This window comes from Alligator mississippiensis, chromosome 2 (assembly GCF_030867095.1).
Source record: "Alligator mississippiensis isolate rAllMis1 chromosome 2, rAllMis1, whole genome shotgun sequence".
In the NCBI taxonomy this organism is placed as follows: Eukaryota; Metazoa; Chordata; order Crocodylia; family Alligatoridae; genus Alligator; species Alligator mississippiensis.
Window position 1 is genome coordinate 116,134,362 of NC_081825.1, and position 21,050 is coordinate 116,155,411.

At 45.3% G+C, this 21,050-nt stretch overlaps 1 long non-coding RNA gene across 1 annotated transcript in view; it reads left to right on the forward strand.

The window, feature by feature from the left end:
• The first annotated feature begins 285 nt into the window (after positions 1-285).
• Positions 286-21,050, forward strand: part of LOC132248585 (uncharacterized) — a 77,963-nt gene continuing 57,198 nt past the window's right edge. The window contains exon 1 of the long non-coding RNA XR_009459839.1: positions 286-788. This is a non-coding gene — a long non-coding RNA (uncharacterized LOC132248585). The remainder of the gene's footprint in view (positions 789-21,050) is intronic.

A 21,050-nucleotide genomic window follows, 5' to 3' on the forward strand; every position in this document is an offset into this window, starting at 1 on the left:
TTGGTGGAATGGACTATAATTGTTTTTTGCAATTTTGGTGTTTTTTAGGTAATTTAAAAAAGAGTGAAAGATAAAAGTAGAATAATATTAGTGTAGCAGGCTTAGCCTTCAGAGCTTGGGTTGAATCCCAGGCTTGAGATCCTGCTGTTTTGATTGGTGCAGCCCATCCACCAATCAGGAGGCAGCAAGAGAAATAACATCACACCCCTTTCCTGAGGGGAGGGGGAGAAGAGCTCCCCAGGACCTGATTGAAGACTGCAAACTGTCAGGTCCAGAAGACTTCAGGGGCGGAGACCTGGAGTGTATAAAAGGAGCTGCGTGCCCAGCACAAGGGGCAGATGCATCGGGACAGAGAAGAGAGAAGAGCTGGGGTTAGAAGAGCGGAGGAGAGCTACACAGCAGGGTGAAGCAGTAGCCCAGGAAGAGCCCCTGAAGACTTCTATCAGCAGGGAGTGTGGCACGGCTCCAGTGGTTAGGCTCTCGGTGCGCAGCACGGCATCCAGACCTTGGGAGCTGTGGGAGGTGGCTTGGGCCTACAGGTGCTGACGGGCCAGCAGCTCAGTGCAGATGAAGCTGCCCAGAGGGTCCAGGAACAGACTGAGCCCCAGTGCTGCATAAGGCTGTCCAGGCCTCCAATCCCTAGCACAAGGCAAAGCACCCACTACACACAGCGGTGCGTGTGGCCCTAAGCAAGGACGGCGGCAGCAGAGTCAGGTGGCAGGAAAACCCGATGGGGAACCAAACTTAACCTGGAGAAACAAGAAGCAACCCCCCAGGACTGTGGAGTAGTAAGTTACCCTGGAGAGAGAGTCCCCACAGGGGAGGGACCCCCTGAGGGTTGTGAAGAGGCACCACGTGGGCTGCGCCTGGGTGATAGCGGGGGAGCTTAGGAGTCTTTGGGGTCTTCCTCTCCTTTTTCTTTCCCCCCATCTCCTTTCCTGTAGTGGTACCTTGGGAGCGGGGCCTCTGCCCTGGAGGGCACCCAGGTAGTTTAAGGACTGCTCATCATATTTGTGGACTGTGCCTTACAGTTTATGTGAATAATTTGAACTAATAGTTTGTATATGAATAGAGTTATAAGGTTGCCCAATCAATATCCTTTGGTCTGGTTTATTCTCTTGTTCAACTGTATTTCAAGTGATAACTGGGCGTGTGTATATGTGAGTGAGTGAGTGTGTGTGTGTGTGTGTGTGTGTGTGTGTGTGTGTGTGTGTATAAACAAAAATAGGTTTTATTGTTTTGTAAATTTGTACATATAGATATAGATATATATGTCCTTACCCGTTAATGGTTTTCTTATAATAATAAATCTGTATATAGTTAAGTAATTGATTGACTGGACCTGACTCTATGGGGGACAGAGGCGGCCGCTGGGCTGTTGTGTCCCTCCACAGCACACTGCCCTGCCAATAATTCCCTCAATTGGAGAGGGAAGTACAAACCCATGTATACGCGGACTACATTAGAGATCCGTGGAAAGATAGTAAGAAAGGAAGGAAGAGTGAAGAGATAAAAGGCTGGATAATTGGAAATCTGAAATGGACTTCTGGGAAGAGGGAAGTTAGATACTGCTTGGCCCATGGCATTCATGAGCTAAGAGGCATCAGAAAATTCTTTCTTGTCCTTGACATTTTGAAAGACAAGATCCTACCTGATGAATGCTGAGCTTTGTCTTGTTTTGCTTACACAAGGGAAGAAAAGCTTGGTTTTTCAAGTGATATAGACAATTTACTTAAACAGAGCCATCACTTGAGGCTGTAACTTAAAAATACTGTAACGGGAGATTTCATTTTGGTGCAAGTGATTAGTAGCATAACTTGGGGGTGGGCTAAGGGCAGGGCACCAGCTCCAGGTGCCAATTCAAAGTGGGTGCCAGAATGGCAGCCTCCAGGGAGCCCGTGTTGCCAGTACTGCTGGTGCAGCAGCCCATGTTCAGGAAGCTTGTGCTGAGGCAGCAGAAGCATGTGCCACTACCGCAAGTGCAGCAGCTCCTGCTGGAGGAACTAAGCACTTGCTCCTATTCCCATCTTTCCCGCAGTGCCCCCAACTCTCCTGCAGTGCCCAGGGTACCAAAATTTAAGTTACACCTCTGTGAGGGACTTTGGGTAATGAAGATATTAGCTTGAATTTTTTGCCAATCCCGGTCCAGTTTTATTTTTATAAAAGTAAGACTGAATTTGCAATCTGATTGTTTTCTTTGGGATAGCGATGGGTTTGTGTGGAGGCGTGTACTACATCCTCTGTGTCAGATACCTGTAGAAAAAAGCTTGGCCACAAAGCTCACGAATGAGTTTTTTAATGACAAATGTCTATGTTCCAGACAAGCAAGCATTCAGTCCAAGGATTTATGAAGGTGTATGTCTATGAGCATATGGTTTAATAAGATGCGAGATGTGAGGTTAAAACTTAGTATTTTTTTATACCTGGGCCAGCTACCCAAATGTTCACAGGTTGTATTGTACTTTACTTAATAATACAAATATACACTCAATATTCCTTGAATAAAATACACCCAGACATAAAAAAACCCTTCATCACTCATCCCTTTCTCTCACTCTTTATTGCCTTTACCTTCCAGAGCTTCCATCTCTCAGCCTTTCATGCTCCCTTTCATCCACTGCCCACTGTTTCATCCAAGTTCATTGAGGCTCTTGTATATGGCTTCCCTGCTGACTGTTCATAATTTAAACTGTAGTGCCAGATGAGCTGCCCTGTGGTAACAGCAGTGGTGGCAACTAAATCTTTCAGTCTCTGGCTGAAGGATGGTTTTTTGAACAGGGAGTAGGTTCACCCCACTGAGGGTCTGGGTGACTGGTCAAGGAGTTGGATCTCTCTTGGTTCTTCATGTGGGCAAACCTCTACTAAATCTTGATTGTCTCCTAAGTCTGTGGGGTAGGTAAGAGAAAGTAATTGTAGGCTCTGTGACCAGGTTTCTCCTGACTAGTGGGGGACAATGTGGCTTCAAGTTGTCCCCAAATATCTAGTGTTAAGAGGCTGGACTGGGGTAAAATGCACAGGCATTAGCAGGGGGAAAAGTAATCTGCTATTGGGTTTATATTCATTGCAGGTTCAGTTTTACCCTACTTTCTGTCTTCTTTCTTCTTGTGCATGCCAGCTGCAGGAGTAACTAGCATGTGGAAGGGCAGAAGACTTGTGATGGCTAGAAGTTGCATTATCCCTGTATTCCAAGTGTTTGTTTTCAGTAGGTTTCTTACTGCTCCTACCACGTATTTCACTAGGATGTGTATTTTTTCTAAAAATGACTTTCCCTACGCATGGCTGTAGAAGCATATTCGGCCACTTGTACAAGTGACAGGGGTTTAGTCCCCTAAATTGAAATGGTGGGTTTTTGAGATGATTAAAACCCACTGTTTCAATTGAGGGGCTTCTGTCACTGTTATCGTGAGGGGTCCAATCTTTTTTTTTCATGGAGCCCGGCTATGTTTCCTGCAACGGGGGGGGGGGGGGGGGGGACGCAGAGGCAGGTGGTGACACCTGGGGGGCACTGCCACCGTGGAGGGAAGGTCTAGGGCCCACAGGCAACTTGTTCCTCAGCCACAGGAGAAGCAGGCGGAGAGGCAGGCAGCACCCACTGGATTCAACTCTTCCCTGAGCCTGTGTGGGAAGCAGTGCCTGGTGGGCTTCCAGTGCACAGAGTTGGGGAAGTGTGGGATCCAGCGGGTGCTGCCTGTGACCTGGGGCAATACCCATATAGCTAGCACTCTACTCAGGTGGCCCCGGGGGCTGCACTGCCACAGAGGGAAGGACCCAGGCCCTCTTGTAGCTCAGGGTCTGCACAGCCCTGGGGCAGCTCGTTCAGGCAGGCTCCACGGAGTGGGGGAAAAAAAATCAGAGAGGGGCCTGGTACTTTTTCCCACCCCCCGTGGAGACTGCCTGCCTCTCCCACAGCTGGGGGGTAAGCTGCCAGTGGATCTTCCTTCCATGGTAGTGGCATACCTCAGCTGGCATCCAGGTGGGCGGCTAGTGGGTGAGTGCTGCCCCAGCTCCAAGGCAGCACCCAGCCTGATCCAACCATTCCCTGAGCTCGAGCTGGGGCAGCCTGTCTGGGTGGCCCCAGGGGGTGCCACTGCTACAGGAGGAAGGACAGGGGCCCCCTGCAGCTAAGGGGCCAGATGGCCCATCGGCAGCTTGCCCCTTGGGCTGTGTGAGATGTGGGCAGGCTCTGCGGGAAAAAAAATGGATCGGGCCCCTTGCCACTTCTGCCTGCAGCCCACCTCTCCTGCAGTGGGCAGGGGCAAGCTGTCAAAGGCTGCAACATTACAAACAGCTACACTGCAAGCTAAATTACATGCGGATGTGGTTTAGTTTGCAATGTAGCAAACTTATTTAAACTGTAAAAAACCCCACACGTGTATAGCATGATGCAATTAAACCGCAAAATGGCCAATTTTCATCACGTGTGCAAGTGCCTGGGGATAAAATATGCGAGTTCCCATAGCAGCACTGTGTTTGTGCCTCCATGGGGATGCTTAGAGAAGGTGAAGAGTGATAAATGTGAAAATGAAGCATAGGGCATCAATGCAGTTTCTAAGCCCCTTAGCTGTTCCCAGACTTAAATGTTTTAGAACTTTTATGTATTCCATCCAGGAAGAGCACACATCAACTGCTGAAACTTCCTTAGCCTGATGAAGGGTTTTTGAACCCAAAAGCTTGCTTAATAACTATTCTCCAACTATTTGGGTTGGTCTAATAAAAGATATCAAATTCACCCAAGGAACCTTGTCTGCCTATGTATACACCAATGCACTCACATGCAGGGATTTCTTTTATTTACTTTCCTTTTGAAGAATTATTCTCTTTTCTGGATTTTCTGTGCTTTTTATGTATTATATTGATATATACTTTCAATGTAAACTATTTCTTCATGACATTTTTGTTTGTACTTACAGGGATGAAAGACTTATATTACCAATAGGTATCATGATGAAGAGTTCACAGCATAAAAGAAAGCATACAAATTATACATGTGAAGTAACTCCACTAAAACCATCAGAGTTAGGAAAGGGATTACCTATGGCATGGTATTATTGCTTTTCAATCAAGTTTGTTTCATTCTTTCTTTTGTTCATTCTTTCATTTCTTTCTCTCTTTCTTTTCTTTCCTTCTTTCTCTCTTTCCCTTCTACTCTCTTCCTGCCCCCCATGCTGGTTCATTTTTCTGTGCCAGTGGTGCTAAATGGTGCATGAATGCAATTTTCGTATAATTGCTTTGGTGCTCGATATCTTTTCCCATATTTTCTGGGTAAATTGCAACCGTTGAATTAGAATACAGGTTATTTTCGGATACCTATTTCAGAAACAAGGAACAGGCATATGGGCTTCTATCTACATTATTTAATAAGTCCCATATGAAATTAATCTCCAAGAACTTTCAGAAAAATGGCAGCTATTTGACATCTGTTTACTGCCTATCCATGTACTACCTCTTGTATAGTGTGTGTATGTGTATACACAAATATATTACTTGTGCAACATAGATATTTTGTGAAGAATAAAACTATAAATGAAGAGAAGAGTGAGAGAAAGGGAGAAAGAGAGTTCTAGTATTTTGTGTAGCAGAAAAGACAGCTCTTGGGAAAGGGAAATTCTACAATTACAATCATACGTACATTAATTTAATCGTATTTGAACCAATATGACTCAAAAGACAGAGCCAGATAACATAGAACACTCATATTTCAGAACTCCAGTATCACAAGAAAGACTGTATTTTATGACAGCATTGTCATGAAATATGACTTAATGTAAAGCTAATAAAAAATAAACTCTCTGGTTGTTCGGGGTGGGGTGGGGGAAGGGAGGTGGTGAGGTTCCTACAGTATTGTATTTATATGTAACCGTTCTGTCAGGCACTGGTTAGCAGCAAGAAGGGGTGGGTTCACATTTCAGGGTATCCCATAAATTATACCAGTGGCTCAAGCCCCCACCCAGAAATCTGGGAACACTAAATTTGCTGGGGCATCCTGTATATACAAACAGTATAGACACAAGCCCCCAAATTTATTACAGAGAATAAAAACAAAAAACAAAGGAAAACATTACATATAACTTAAAAACACAATTAACTACAAAGGAAAGTCTATAGGTGGCACCCTCCTGGGGAAGCTTCACCCATGCCCAGACAGCCTGGGACTTGGGGCTCTCCCAAGGGTAATTCTGGGGGCCTTCACCCCTATACCTGTCCTTCAGCAGTGGGCAGGAGAGGGGGGCCCACACCACAGAGTCCTATGAGCCGTTCTTTGGGTTCATTGCACTGTGGGGAGCTGCTTGAGAATGTGGGTCCTTCTTCATTGCAAGGGGCTGTGTTCAAAGGTTCATAGATTCTAGGGTCGGAAGGGACCTCAATAGATCATCGAGTCCGACCCCCTGCATAGGCAGGAAAGAGTGCTGGGTTCAGATGACCCCAGCTAGATGCCTATCTAACCTCCTCTTGAAGACCCCCAGGGTAGGGGAGAGCACCACCTCCCTTGGGAGCCCGTTCCAGACCTTGGCCACTCGAACTGTGAAGAAGTTCTTCCTAATGTCCAGTCTAAATCTGCTCTCTGCTAGCTTGTGGCCATTATTTCTTGTAACCCCCAGGAGCGCCTTGGTGAATAAAACCTCACCAATTCCCTTCTGTGCCCCTGTGATGAACTTATAGGCAGCCACAAGGTCGCCTCTCAACCTTCTCTTGCAGAGGCTGAAAAGGTCCAGTTTCTCTAGTCTCACCTCATAGGGCTTGGCCTGCAAGCCCTTAACCATACGAGTGGCCCTTCTCTGGACCCTCTCCAGGTTATCCACATCTCTCGAAGTGTGGCGCCCAAAATTGCACGCAGTATTCCAACTGCGGTCTGACCAGCGCCCGATAGAGGGGGAGTATCACCTCCTTGGATCTGTTCGTCATGCATCTGCTGATGCACAATAAAGTGCCATTAGCTTTTCTGATGGCTTCGTCACACTGACGACTCATGTTCATCTTGGAGTCCACTAGAACTCCAAGATCCCTTTCCGCTTCCCTTCCACCAAGCAGGTAATTTCCTAGGAGTGTTGCTCCTGGAGAAGTGGTAGAGCGCTGACCTTCACTTTGACATGGTGGTTTTGAGGGGTTAACTGTGGCTTTCATCAGCACACCGCACCCCAAAATTCCTAGTACCAACCCCAGCTCTGCTGGGCAGAAAGCTGCAAAAGAGCTCAGAGGAAAGGTCAGGTCTATCTTGGCTTGGGCCTGAACTACAACTAGCCTCCAACCAAATCACTTGGTTGCGACAAACTACAAAAGGGAAAAAAGGAGGCCCAGGCCTATCTCGCTGGGCCTGAACTGGGCAGCAAAAGTTAGCCAGGCCCATACTGCACTCACTGAGGCCTGGATCAATAACAAGAAGTGCCAGGTCTCAACTCAGCTCAGATATGCCAGCCAAACATATGGCTGGGGTTCAGCCACACAGCCAGGCTGAAACACAATAGCTGTGAAACAGCAAAAAGGGCCCAGGCCTATGGCTGTAGCCTGGACATCTAGTCTCAGTTGTACCACTATGCTAAGAAACTACAATTACGAAACAGAGGGGGTTAGGACTATTTGGCCAGTAAGTGCCAGGACCCTATTCCTGGTCAGTCTGCTCCAGGGATTTATACCCCCATGGTATTAGCCCACTTAAGGCCTATGTGGCCAAAACCACCACCAACACTGCTAGAACTCCATTCCTGATCAGTTTGCTCCAGGGTTTAACATCCCCATGGTACTATCCCACTCAAAAAATGGGGAAAAAGGGAGGAAATAGGGGTCTTAAACTCAAAGACAGATTTTCTCTTTCTGTATCTGAGGCTTCTCCTTTAAATAGCTTTCTCCAATGAAGACAGGGGAAGACCTATCATGGGGAACAGTTTTTCTGGATCCCAATTCAGGAGAAAGAGAAAAACCTCAGTTGAGTTGTTCTTATATACCTGGTGTGACATCATCCAAGCCTTGTCCAATTAGGGAGTGCCACACTCCAGCCTCTCTCACATAATCTGCCTAGAAAATCTTCTGCTTCCTCTGGCCTCAGGCCAGAGGATTTTAAATATTTTGCCCAGATACAGGCCCTAGCTTTCCATGTGGAGAGCACATGTCCAGAACAACAGGGGCTATCTTGCCCACATGAACATACACACACACACACACACACACACACACACACACACCCCAACCAAAAGCACACACTTTACCATACACAATCCAAGTGTATGTGGGTGCTACATATGCTAAAGGCAAACCCATTGTTAAGGGAGCATTAATGCAATGTAACAATGAGATAATGCAGATCTTCAGTTCCTAATAACAACTCTGTTGCATTGTGTATGCCCTAGCCCAGCCCTTCCAGCACAAAATATGAGTGACTTGCAGTATGTTGCAAGCTATACCTAGTGAATCAGACCACGTATGTTTTGAAGACTCCCTTCTCTGGATATGGACGTCCCTATAAGTATTGGAACTGGTACAGTTGAGCTAGTGGAAGGCAGTGTGTCTTGGCTGTCTCCTGCATTGTGAGTTCTGTATCCAACTCACAATTCAGCCCACTATTTCCTTCATATGGTTTAAATAGTTTGTGTGTAAAGGAGTTATCTATTATTGGATTGGCTTACGTAGGCTTACTTATAAAGTAGACCTCTTATAAAATGTGGTCATTATAATTTAAAACCCTTCAGTGGATGCAGGTTCTAACTTATTCAGTATACATGATCACACTTTCCATATAGTTCAGTCCAATGTGGCTACTGGTGGTAATAGACAATATTTATACCTGTGAGCACAACAAACAAGTTGACCATCTGTAGGTATTTAGATAAAATAAGACTTACTATTAATTTGCAATGCATTATGATGTGCATTGAACTTCACCAATTCAGGTTCTTTTGCATCATGTGAGAAAGTAAACTGACATAATCTTAATGAAAGCATCACTTTGTATTATGTTGTTAAACATGCTTCTGTGACCTAAAATAAGACATATTTATCGAACATCCTTATTGTTTGTAGAAAATTATGTGTATTCCAGTATTCATACATGTCTGCATTACTGAAGTTGGGTGGCTAACATATCCTTAGTTGTAGTTTTCTTCAGATAATCACATGGGAATAATAGAGTTGGTCCTGTGGTAAAAGGTATGAGCTAGAGTTTAAGGACATACAAAAAATCCTTGGTTTATGTATTCTGGACAAAGCACAGAGATAATGTCAGCTTTAATTACTGTTTTCTTCTGCATACAGGGAATAGGCCAAAGGCCATGAATGGAAATTAAAGAAAAATGGAAAACAGATGGTAGGAAGTATGCCACAGGAACTGGAGTATATGCAACACTGTACATAATTTACCAAAGAAAAGGGGTCTTTATGAGTTATATTGTCCCCATTCATGCAAGGTCTTCTTCAACTCTGTTTCACAATAAAGAATTATTACTAGAGTATTGCATACCTTAGTTACTGAGCCACTACTGCGGTTTCCAGAACTTAAAATACAAGGTTACCCCAAAACTTAATTTTAGGAAGTCTTTGAAGAATTATCTTTTAAAAATATACTGCCTGTATAGGTGCCTGAAGTTAGGTCAGTGGGCCTAACTGAACCACTGCCTTACAGAAAGGCTGGGCACTGAGATGAATCCATGTATTTTAGTGAGTATGACTGAACACTCTGTGCTTTTGAAAATCAGGGCAGTTATTATTGACATTCCACATTGTGGGGTTAGGAGTTTACATTTAAATTTCTTTACGGCCCATACCATATATTTTAGGTTGGTATTTTACATAAAGGCTTGATTTGTTTAAATCAGAATAGTTTTTTTTTCATACAGTGCCTCCTTAATTGGGGGACCAGACTGGAGCAACCACTACCCTGATTGGGTGACTGTTGTGATTAAAAGAAGATACTAGAAATACAAAAATTCTGAAAGGCTTTAAATATTCACTGATTTAAACATAGGAATATATAGGATATTCACAGAATTTAAATATCTTAAAACAGGTTTTTTTTCCTTTCTTTATATTCAAATACTTCCCCAAGAATCTGTGGGGTTAAGTAGCTTAAAAGAGAAGTGAAATAATTCCATTTCAGTTCACAGAACTGGGGAGGCAGGCTGAGGTGAATCTGCTGACAAAAAGGCTAGGGACAGACGTTCAAAAAGCTTGAGCTTGAGTTGATTCAATCTTTGCAGGTTACTCTAACCTGGCTAGGCTAAATCGGTTTTGGAACTGAAGAGACATCCTAGAAATGAAAGCACATGCCTGCAGTGGCTCAGGCTAGAAGGTGTGTATGTGTGTGTCCTAGAGCAGCCCTCTCTTTCTTCCACAGCATGAAGCTGAGCTGAGGGGGGCATGGTCAGGCTCCAGTAGGAGCTCTGACTAGCCCAGCAGGGAATTGATAACAGTGTTTATCACCCAATTAAGAAAACAACAGAGAGACATTGCCAGCTACCTGGTGATTCTGCCTGTTGATTTTGCCTGTTGATTCAGCACCAGAATGTGGTCTGTAAGCTAATACACAGACACCTCCTCAGCAAGGCAGAGGGGAAATCCTCCTTAGCAGGGAGTGGTAAGGGGAGTCTCTGGAGCTTCAGCTGGAGAGCAGAGGGGGGGGCCAGCCCTGCTGTGGAGCAGAGAGCCCCGCCCAGCCCAGAGAGCATGCTGGGATGCTGGGGGTGTCTGATTTATATTGTACCAGCAAGGGGTCTGGGACAGACATTGCATAAACTGGTTTGAGCCAAATCAGTTAAGTCTGATACTTCATTCAACCAGGTTTATCTCAAACAGGTTTCAGCCATTCTCAAACTGGTTTATGTGCACAGAACATCTGTTCTGTTACAAATTTAAACCAGTTTCTGATCACTTAAACTGGTTTATGTGTAATGTCTGTCCCTAGGCAAGATGACTAACTATCCCTTGGAATAACCCGGAACAATGGCCACAAACTGACAGAGCAGATTTAGGTTGGACATAAGGAAGCACTGCTTTATGGTAAGGGTTGCCAGAATCTGGAATGGGCTTCCAAGGGAGGTGGTGCTCACCCCTACCTTGGGGGTCTTTAAGAGGAGAATGGAAAAGCACCTGCTATGGTCGTATGACCCCAGTGCTTTTTCTTGCCCAGGGCAGAGGGTTGGACTTGGTGATCTATTGAGGTCCCTTCTGACCTTAACAACTGTGAAATTAGTGGTTGTAGCAATGGTATCCTCCCCAGACTTCATCCAAGTTAAAAACAGTGAAAAAGGAGGCTTTGAAAGGAAGGCAGGATGTTGCCTACTCAACTTCTTGTGCTAATTCAAATCAAATTAAATAAGAAACTTTCAACTGTATAGGAATTAGTAAAAAAGAAAACATTTTTGTGAAATCTATTTTCACTCAAAAATTATTAAAAGAAAATGTCAGTTAGCAATTTGGTAGTCTTTAATAATAGAATTGCACTAATATTGTTTAAATTTTTGCCAACCTCATTCGAAGCACAAATAGCAATTGATTCACAGGCCTCTCCAAACTCCAGGGATGTGAAAGAGATGGTTTCTCCAAGGAAGAGATTTTCTTCTTTCTCCTGACAACAGGTTTGCTTTCAGACTTTTTCTCAGAGCTAAAGTAGGATTGCTGCTACTATGTGCCATGGCTCATAATACCAGTTGCAATCACTTTAAACAAAAATTGATAAAAATGAAGATTGATTTGTATAGTTCTTATATAGACTGAAGCTTAGTTAGTAGCTTTGTCTGAGAGGACAACAGTTACCTCCTTTACAAGGAGCACTGGCTGGAAAATTTCTGATGGAGCCCTCCAGCCAAGGAGGTTTCAAAGTTCCTGCCTGGCTGAAATGTGACTCTGTTTCTTTCTAAATTTTAGCTTTTTCTTTTGAACCAGACTGGCACATCTGTTTTGTTTTGTTTTTGTTTTTGCTAGCAGTGTCTTCAAAGATAAGTGAAAGTGGGGAAACTGACTTAGTATATATTAAATTTACAAAGTAAATTTGTCCAGAAAACAACCTGATAGCTAAGTGAGTTTCACCACAGTTTCTGCATTACTAAAGGGAACAGGGAGGTTGGGAAGAGTAAGCAAAATATGAAGAGAACTAGCAGATATTTAACTTAAATGTTTCAAAAGCTGAAGTATTGCTCCTCCTCCCTCGCATTCCTCAAAGTGTTTCAGAAAGTGGACTGCTGCTAGCTCTGGAATGCTCCTGACTGGTTAACTGTAATCTTTGTTATAAAGCACTACAACTTTGTTTCAAAATCATTCTCCTTCCAGCCAGGCAGCTCTGGTTACTCAAGGCAGATTAACCAGAACATGATTTATTTCAGGCCCCATTCAGCAATGCCAACTGAACACCATAATTAGTCAGGATGCCATCACAGATAATATTAACCATGTACTTAGAAATTTTTCTAGATAAATCTGACTGTCGGAGTTTGGGCCTGAGTTTTTCACATGTACAACTGTGGCGTAAATGAGGAGAGGCAGGCAGGGAGAATGAGGTGCTATCTTAATCTCTCATATGTTGGATAGCATGGATATTTACACAGGCAGGCAGATGCCATGTAGTGCAGTGCTCTTGCACTGCCGCATGGAAGTAGCTTCTTGGTCGGTTGTCTATGTAACACACATTTGGAGATCATTTGTCCCTCAGGAATATCTGATATTATTGCTTAGCACTTTGCACAGCATATAACTGATGTCCTGAAATATACACTACATTCAAAAGACAACCCCTGCCATCCTTATGAATTAGGCAGATTTGTTTAGTAAGCATTTTGTTTTATTTCTGCTATAATTTTATATGAGGAGCACAAAATTAATAGCTTTCCACTGAAACAGTTGGCAAGTTTAAGTCTTGCATTTAAAAAAAAATAATTAAAGAACCATCTAAGTTCAAGGGACTTTTGTCCCTTAGCATAAAAATGAAAAGTGAGTTCTTCCAACATTGGAATTGGAACAAGTCTCCTTTCTTGGTCAGTGAAAACATCACCATCCTGCAGCTAGGCATAATCATCAGCTCAAACCTTTCTGCAGTTCATCTGGGCGAATCCTGTAGATTCCCAGATGGTCAGTGTCTGTTGGTACCCCTGCATTTCAGCGCCTTGGGCAGTCACCCCACTTGCCTCCCCCCACCTGCTATGGCACTGGGGGGCATGCACAGGTTCTGAGAGTGGGGAGGTGGGGAGGAGAAGGACACAACAGTCTTACTTATGCCAGGAATTCTGAAACAGTCCCCAGCTGTACTACTGCTGCCTCGATTGTGTGTTTTTCTGCCCCAGCTGTTGCTCTTAAAGCAGCAGCAGCAGCCACTGTGGGGTCTACTAGTTTGTAGTTCCCAGCATGGGTAAGTCCTGGGGATGCTCTTGCCGCCATGGCTTGAACTCCATAGGGATGGGGGGAAATTCTTGTGCCCCTCCTAACTTAGCACCCAGGGTAGGTGCCCCTTTCGTCTACACTTAGTTATGGTACTAGCTGACTCTTACTTAGTCTGCTCATATTGGGCCTTTGTACACCCCACAAAATTTGCCTTCAAAGTGGCTTAAATGCCCTTTTTGCAGTACTTTAATGGTGTAGTTGTTTACACCGTCGACGGTATATTGTGAGTTAAATGACTTTGGGACGCAGCAAAATAAAATATGTCCGAGGGGTTTCAGTTTGCTACCTTGTAGCCATGGAGGGAAGTACCAGGCCTCATGCAGCTTGGGGCTGTGCAGGAAGTCCATGCAGGCAGCCCGTGCAGACAGACTATACTGAAGGAAAAAAAAAAGTGGCAAGCCTGATCTTTTGTTTTTTTTCTTTCCTGGAGCCTGCCTGCCTGCCTGAGCTGAATGGGAGCCTGGTGCTTCTCTCTGCAGCTGCTATGCTCCTCGGGACCACCCGGGCCAGGTGCCTGTGGGCCGGTTCTGCCTGGGGGTGCCACAGTTGTGATGGAGGGAAGCACCATTCTCCCCCTGCAGCTCAGGGATCACTCGGCCCACTGGCAGCTCACCCTGCCCCCCACTCCCCCACCACCAGAGAGGCAGGTAAGGATCGGGCCCAACCCTTGTGTATATGCCACGGGGGTTTACTTCACCCAAATTGAAGTGGTGTTTTTAAAAACCCACTTGTCAAATTTAGAGAGAATTAAACTGAAGTAAACCCCTGTGGCGTGTACAAGCAGCCATTGACTTCCATTACCTACTTGTCATATATTCAAACAGGTACCTTTGTGCTTTCTACTGGGCAACCCTTCACACTTGGGAGAAGCTCTCTATAAATATCTGCAAAGCCATTTCATTGTTTTCCCTCAAAAAATTCCTTAAAAAAAACCCTCCGTCTTGACAACTGCAGGCTGTGCAAGCCACTATCCATCATGGCAACAAGTACTATCTCACTGTTTCCCATGTGCTCCCCACTCTGTTGGTACCCATCTCATTTCTTGTTTTAAAATTGGATTGTAAGATCTTTGCAGCATCCACAACTACCTGAACAGAGTCCTGTCTCCTGAATGGGGTTCCCAAGTGCTACAATACTGTAAATAATAAAAATGTATTTATTTAATAATAAAATAATTAAATAATAAATTAAAATAATACATAATAAATATGTATTCTTTTTGTATGCTATAGATTGAATCAGCTGAGGAGATCTATTGTAAACCAGGTGCATTGAAAATAAAATAAGAAGTATTTACCTTGTGCTTATTAAAGAATATTTAGAGAGAGAATACCTTTTTGGCCATTAAATAGTATCTTCCCTTGAAATTATTTCTTTGCTTTTACCAGGCCTAAAGAAAGACCAAGTTACATCCTGGTACTATTTTCCAGTTAATTGGATCAGGTTAAAAGAAAAATAAATTAAATTACGTTATCTTCATGTAGGCTTACTTTTTAGAAATGGATGCATCAGAATAAATGCCTGTTGGATATCTACAATTGAATTACATCAATACTTAAGAGTGCTATTGAAAGTGGAACTCTGTTTGCATTGAATTTTACCATAAGTTTTGCTTTACATTAAAATTGCTGTGAAATCTGAAATTAATTGAAAGAAGACTGCAAAACAGGGGAAACAATAATTTGCAAGACTCTTAGGTCAAATTTTCACTGCCGCATGGCTCTCTGAAGAGTTGGGGGCTGCTAAGAAAATAAGCATGCCCTCTCTTATGACTAGGGAACCTGAGATCAGGGGTAGAGTGTATTCATGACCACTCTAAGCCATATGTGCTGGCTTTGGCCTGAGTAGAATTTGAACAAATGGGTGTGTTTGCTTTCCTTTGTGGTGGTCCCTGACTCAGAGAGGCAGTATAGATATAGAATTAGTACAAGACTGAGATCTGCCCTTGTGCTGGGGTACAGAAAGAAAGTGTGTGGGGGGGGGGAGGGGGAGGAAGGATACAAGGAGGAAACCTCTTCCCATAAACCAGTGCAAAAATAAAGCATAAGAGTTGTGTCATAATGGTGGAGCTCTTTGTGACCCTTGTTTCCTACAGAGAGACAATTGCCTGGAAAGAGCTGGGGAAGAAGAAGGACCTAGCTATTCCTTTACAGCTCCCCAGAGCACTAGTGCTCAACCCTTGGGTCCTGTGGGCTGGAGGAGTGGTGTGGGGCCAGTCTGTGGGCTGAATCAGGCCCTATGCTGCCTCTCCATGGCCCCATGCTTGGATTGGGCCCCACGCCATCTCCACCCAGCCCGTGTGCACCTGGATTGGCCCCATGCCACCTCTGCTCATAATGAGCCATGCACACTTAGAACAGGCCCTGTGCACCCAATCTAGTGTGCAGGGCCACTCTACCCAGACTGTAGGGATCCCCATGGGTCTGGAAATTTGGCATCAGGGGACCCACCACTGCTTTCCTGTCACCAACCTATGGGGAGCCTTGACAACCCAACGACATATCTCTGTAGGCTGGATCTGGCCATTGAACTGGGGGTTGAGCACCCCTACTGACCCAGGGAATTCCTTCTGTAACAGACTTCAACCCTATGCCCCATGCACTGGATAGATTGTGCTGGACGTCTAGGCCCTCAGATCCTCCACAAAACCTCTTAATACAGGTCTAATGTGTCATCACCATTACACATTGTATGTGGATATGGGTTTATGCATAGTTACCCTGCTAAGCAAATTATTTTGTAATCATAATCAGAATAAAATGAATGTAATGATATACAGGTAGTTAGAAACAGCAGTTCCCCATTGGCAGATCTCAAAAGAATAATGTGAAGATTTCTTTCCCCTCTGGTGGCTAAGGATTTTTTGTGCTGTTAATTATTTTTATAAATGCTGTCTGTAGTTCTGCTGTCAGTGCAACATACTACCAAGTTTCTGTCTTGGGGCACCTGTATGGTTAGTGTCAGTCAGGTTTGATGTGTTAGCACCTGATATTGTTCAGAAAGGAGAGACAAATAATTATACTGAAGCAACTACAGCTTCTGCTGCTATTTCTCTATATAAAATCACCATATGTTGTTGACACAGATTAGAATCCTCATAACATTGTATGGTGATATGTAACATTACATCAGGCCACTGTCAAATCACACTATTAAAAAAAACCCCATGCTTCTGTTCCACTGAGAGTGATTCAGCTTGATAATACATAAAAGTACCCTACAGAGGGGTGGTGGAAGTATGTGTTATAATCAGAGGCAGGTGAAATTTGACAAGAAATAAATTTGCTAAAATGTGTTGATTGGGTTGTTCCTAAACTATTAATTAATTTGGTTTAAGTTTGCCTAATACTTTCACTTGGAAACAAAACTGAGGGTGGAGTGGAGTGAGAAGGATTAGATTTGCATAATCTGTTTTACAATCCTTAATTACCCACTAGGCCAAGTGTATGCACAGCTTGAATTGATCACCACAATGTTTTTTGGGAATGATTACTGAGATTGAATTTACTATTTAATAATAATAAAAAAGGAAAAAAAGCCTCATTCAGGCTCCGGGAGTGGTGAGAGATGCACGGGTGCAAGCCCGTTGCGCCCGCACCCCAAAGCCCCCCAGTGACCCCCAGCAGACGCAGAGCACCCTGCCGACCCCCAGCACAGGTGAAGGTAAGCAGGGCCCATGGTGGGAGGGATCTAGCCCAGCTGCGGGGCAGCTGAGTGGAGTGGAGAGTCTCACCCCACCCTGCCCAGCTCCTACTTTGTCCAGCCCCCCAGGGAGTCACACGACGGGAACCTTGCGAACAGGATGTACAAACAGGCATGCTTCTGGGCCCGGTGCATGAGTTAGCATGGGAGTTTGTGCAGGAGGGTGAGCAGGAGGGCCCGAGGCCCTGCCAGTGATTCCTAGGGAGGGTAGTCCCATCAGTAGCTGGCCTACCAGTGGCACAATGTGGATGAGCACACGCTGCTCCGAGGGTCCCCTCAGAGTCTGCAGCGTCCCCCTCTGGCACATCAGAGGCCTCCACCCAGATGGAACCCATGGATCTGGGCTCTATGCAGATGGAGCCTCTGGCTCTGAGCTGCAGGGGCTGCTTGGCATGTTTCCAGGTTCCTGGGACTGGGAGCATAGCCACCTCCCCTTGCAAGGTTTGCTCCACTTTGGAGTCTCTGGGGCACCAAATAGAGGAGCTCCAGGCCACAGTCCAGAGACGGCATGCCATCAGGGATGGTGAGCGGGAGATAGACTCCTACTACCAGGCCCTTCTCCCCCAGGAGGCAGAGGATAGACCAAGGTCACCTTCCAGGACAAGAGAGGACTCGGGGATCTCCCATACCGTCCATCCATAGGGTTGGACCAAGGTCTGCTGCACCAAGGTCCCCTCCCCTCTGGGGCTTTGCAACAGGTTCAAACCTCTTGCAGCCCCATTTGAGCCTGCAGAGATGTCAGATCCTGCAGGCAAGGGAGGATCACCCACCCCTACTCTCCCTAAGATGAAACACAGAGTGATTGTCATGGGAGACTCCCTCCTGAGGGGGACTGAGGGGGCAATCTGCCACCCCGAACCCCTAGCCTGGGAGATCTGCTACTTCCCAGGGGCCTGCATATGAGACATAGAAGAGAGTATCCCAAAGATTATCCAGCCCTCCGACCACTACCCTATGCTTCTTATCTATGTGGGCATGAATGACACAGCTTGCAACAATCCCAGCAAGGCCATGAGAGACTACAGGGCTCTGGGAGTGGAGCTTAGGGGGTTGGGGGCACAGGTGGTCTTTTCCTTGCTCCTCCTGGTTGTGGGTCATGGGCTGAGGAGGGAGAGACGGGTCGAGGTAGTTAATCAAAGACTGCAGCACTGGTGTCATTGTGAAGGTTTTGGCTTCCACGATCACAATCTGCTCTTTGGTGACAGAAGCAGTGGTCTGCTGGGGAGAGATGGCTTCCACCTCACTCTGCTGGGGAGGAGGCACTTCTCAGCCAAACTGGCTGACCTGCTTGACCAGGCTTTAAACTAAGTCCATCGGGGGCTGGGGGATTAGCACCATAGATTCATAGATTCATAGATGTTAGGGTTGGAAGGGACCTCAATAGATCATTGAGTCTGACCCCCTGCATAGGCAGGAAAGAGTGCTGGGTTCAGATGACCCCAGCTAGATGCCTATCTAACCTCCTCTTGAAGACCCCCAGGGTAGGGGAGAGCACCACCTCCCTTGGGAGCCCATTCCAGACTTTGGCCACTCTAACTGTGAAGTTCTTCCTAATGTCCAGTTTAAATCTGCTCTCTGCTAGCTTGTGGCCATTATTCCTTGTAACCCCCAGGGGCGCCTTGGTGAGTAAAGCCTCACCAATTCCCTTCTATGCCCCCATGATGAACTTATAGGCAGCCACAAGGTCGCCTCTCAACCTTCTCTTGCGGAGGCTGAAGAGGTCCAGGTGCCCTAGTCTCTCCTCATAGGGCTTGGCCTGCAAGCCCTTAACCATACGAGTGGTCCTTCTCTGGACCCTCTCCAGGTTATCCACATCCCTCTTGAAGTGTAGCACCCAAAATTGCATGCAGTATTCCAACTGCGACACGCAATATTCCAACTGGACAACCTTTGTAAATCCAGCAGGCTAAGGCACTTCAGGGTACCCACCCCTAGCCTAGCCCCCAAAAAATCTGTAGGGAAGGCAGGGGCCCCCAGTAGGGCACTTACCTGCCTGTATATCAGTGCCAGGAGCTTGGGGAATAAACAGGAGGAACTGGTCCTCCTGCTAAACAAGAATGACTACAACCTCATAGGGATAACGGAGACCTGGTCGGACTCCACCTATGACTGGGCTACAGGTATAGATGGCTATACCCTGTACAGACAAGATTATACAGATAAAAGGGGTGAGCTTTCTATGTCAAGGACAGCTACACGTCCCTGCTAATTGACATTGGCATCCAGGAAGGACAACTGGAGTCTCTCTGGGTTAAAATATGTGGGGAACATGGCTCAGGGGACATCATGGTAGGAGTCTACTACAGACCTCCTAACCAGAAACATGAGCTGGACCAGGAATTCACCAGGGAACTGGCTGAGGCAGCATGCTATCAGTGCATGATTGTCATGGGAGACTTTAACTACCCAGACATCTCATGGGAAGAGTACTCGGCCAAATCCGTTTGGTTGCAAAGCTTTCTCATATGCATGGATAAGCTCTACCTGACTCAAGAAGTCTATGGGCTGACAAGAGGCAAAGTGTTGGTGGACCTGGTACTGGCTAAAGAGGATGACCTAGTTAGTGACGTAAGAATCGATGGAAAGCTGGGTGATAGTGACCATGAGCTGATCACCTTTACTATCCATCACAAAGCTGGTAAGTCAGTCAGCAATACAGAAGTCCTCAACTTCAGGAAGGCTGACAAGCTCAGGAGGCTCATTGTCAAGGCCCTAAGGGACCATGACTTGACAGGAAGAGGAGTGCAGGAGGAGTGGTTGCTCCTCAAGGGAATGATCCTGACAGCACAAGGGATGGCCATCCCATCTCGGAGAAAGGGTAGCAAAAGGACACAGCAACCCCCTTGGCTCAGCAGGGAACTTGAGGACCTCCTATGCCTCAAAAGAGAGACTTATAAAGGATGAAAGGCTGGAATCACCACCAAGGAGGAGTACTCAGCACTGGTCCATACCTGCAGGGAGTGGATCAGGAAAGCCAAGGCTGCAACTGAGCTCCATCTGGCTTCACATATCAAAGATAACAAAAAGTCCTTTTTCAGATATGTAGGGAGTCAGAAAAAAAACAAGGGTAACGTTGGACACCTGCTGAACCAAATGGGACAGCTGGTAACCGACACCCAGGAAAAGGCCAATCTGCTTAATGGGTACTTCGCGTTGGTCTTTCATCAGTCCATTGGGACCACCCTGCCTAGTAAGACAGGGGACAGCCAGGGTGAGGGCATATTTATACCCAGCATCAGTGTTGATCTAGTGAAGTATTTGAGCCATACAATTCCTAGTCACCATTCAATGCATGAAAATATTTCTATGAGATTGCTGAAGTTTAAAATTATTTGACCTACAATGATTTCTTCTGATGCCTGAACAGAATTCGCTAAGTTTACTATTTCCTGCAGCAGGCTGACACAGTTCATTGTGTAAAAAAAAATAAAAGTTAAGCAGAAAATTATTTGACCTACAATGATTTCTTCTGATGCCTGAACAGAATTCGCTAAGTTTACTATTTCCTGCGGCAGGCTGACACAGTTCATTGTGTAAAAAAAAATAAAAGTTAAGCAGAAAACTTTTTTCTTTGTGAATTATATTGACATTACAGATGCTGCGTTGACTTGCTGTGTTTTCCCTTACAGCAATTGGCTACAGATGCACTTAAGAGTAAACAAGAATAGTGCCATCTCACTTCCGCTTCAATCTAAGCATTATGAGCTGTGCCAGTTACTGAAATGTAGTTGCTTCTTCTTCAAGCCAATGTTTTAGTGATATTAAATAGTTCTGTGTGGTCACCAAATACTTCTTTACAAGTTGCCAACTATGATAACTATCTTGCCCCTCCCCAAAATATGTTGTTCAGATCCAGAGCGGATTACAAGTGCAACGTAAGTAAAATATAAACATTTAAATATAAGGTCTGGAAAGTAAATTCTGGGGAGTGAATTTACTGGAGAGTGTCTTCTTGTTCCAGAAACCATAAGAGTGGCTTATTCCAAAGTGCA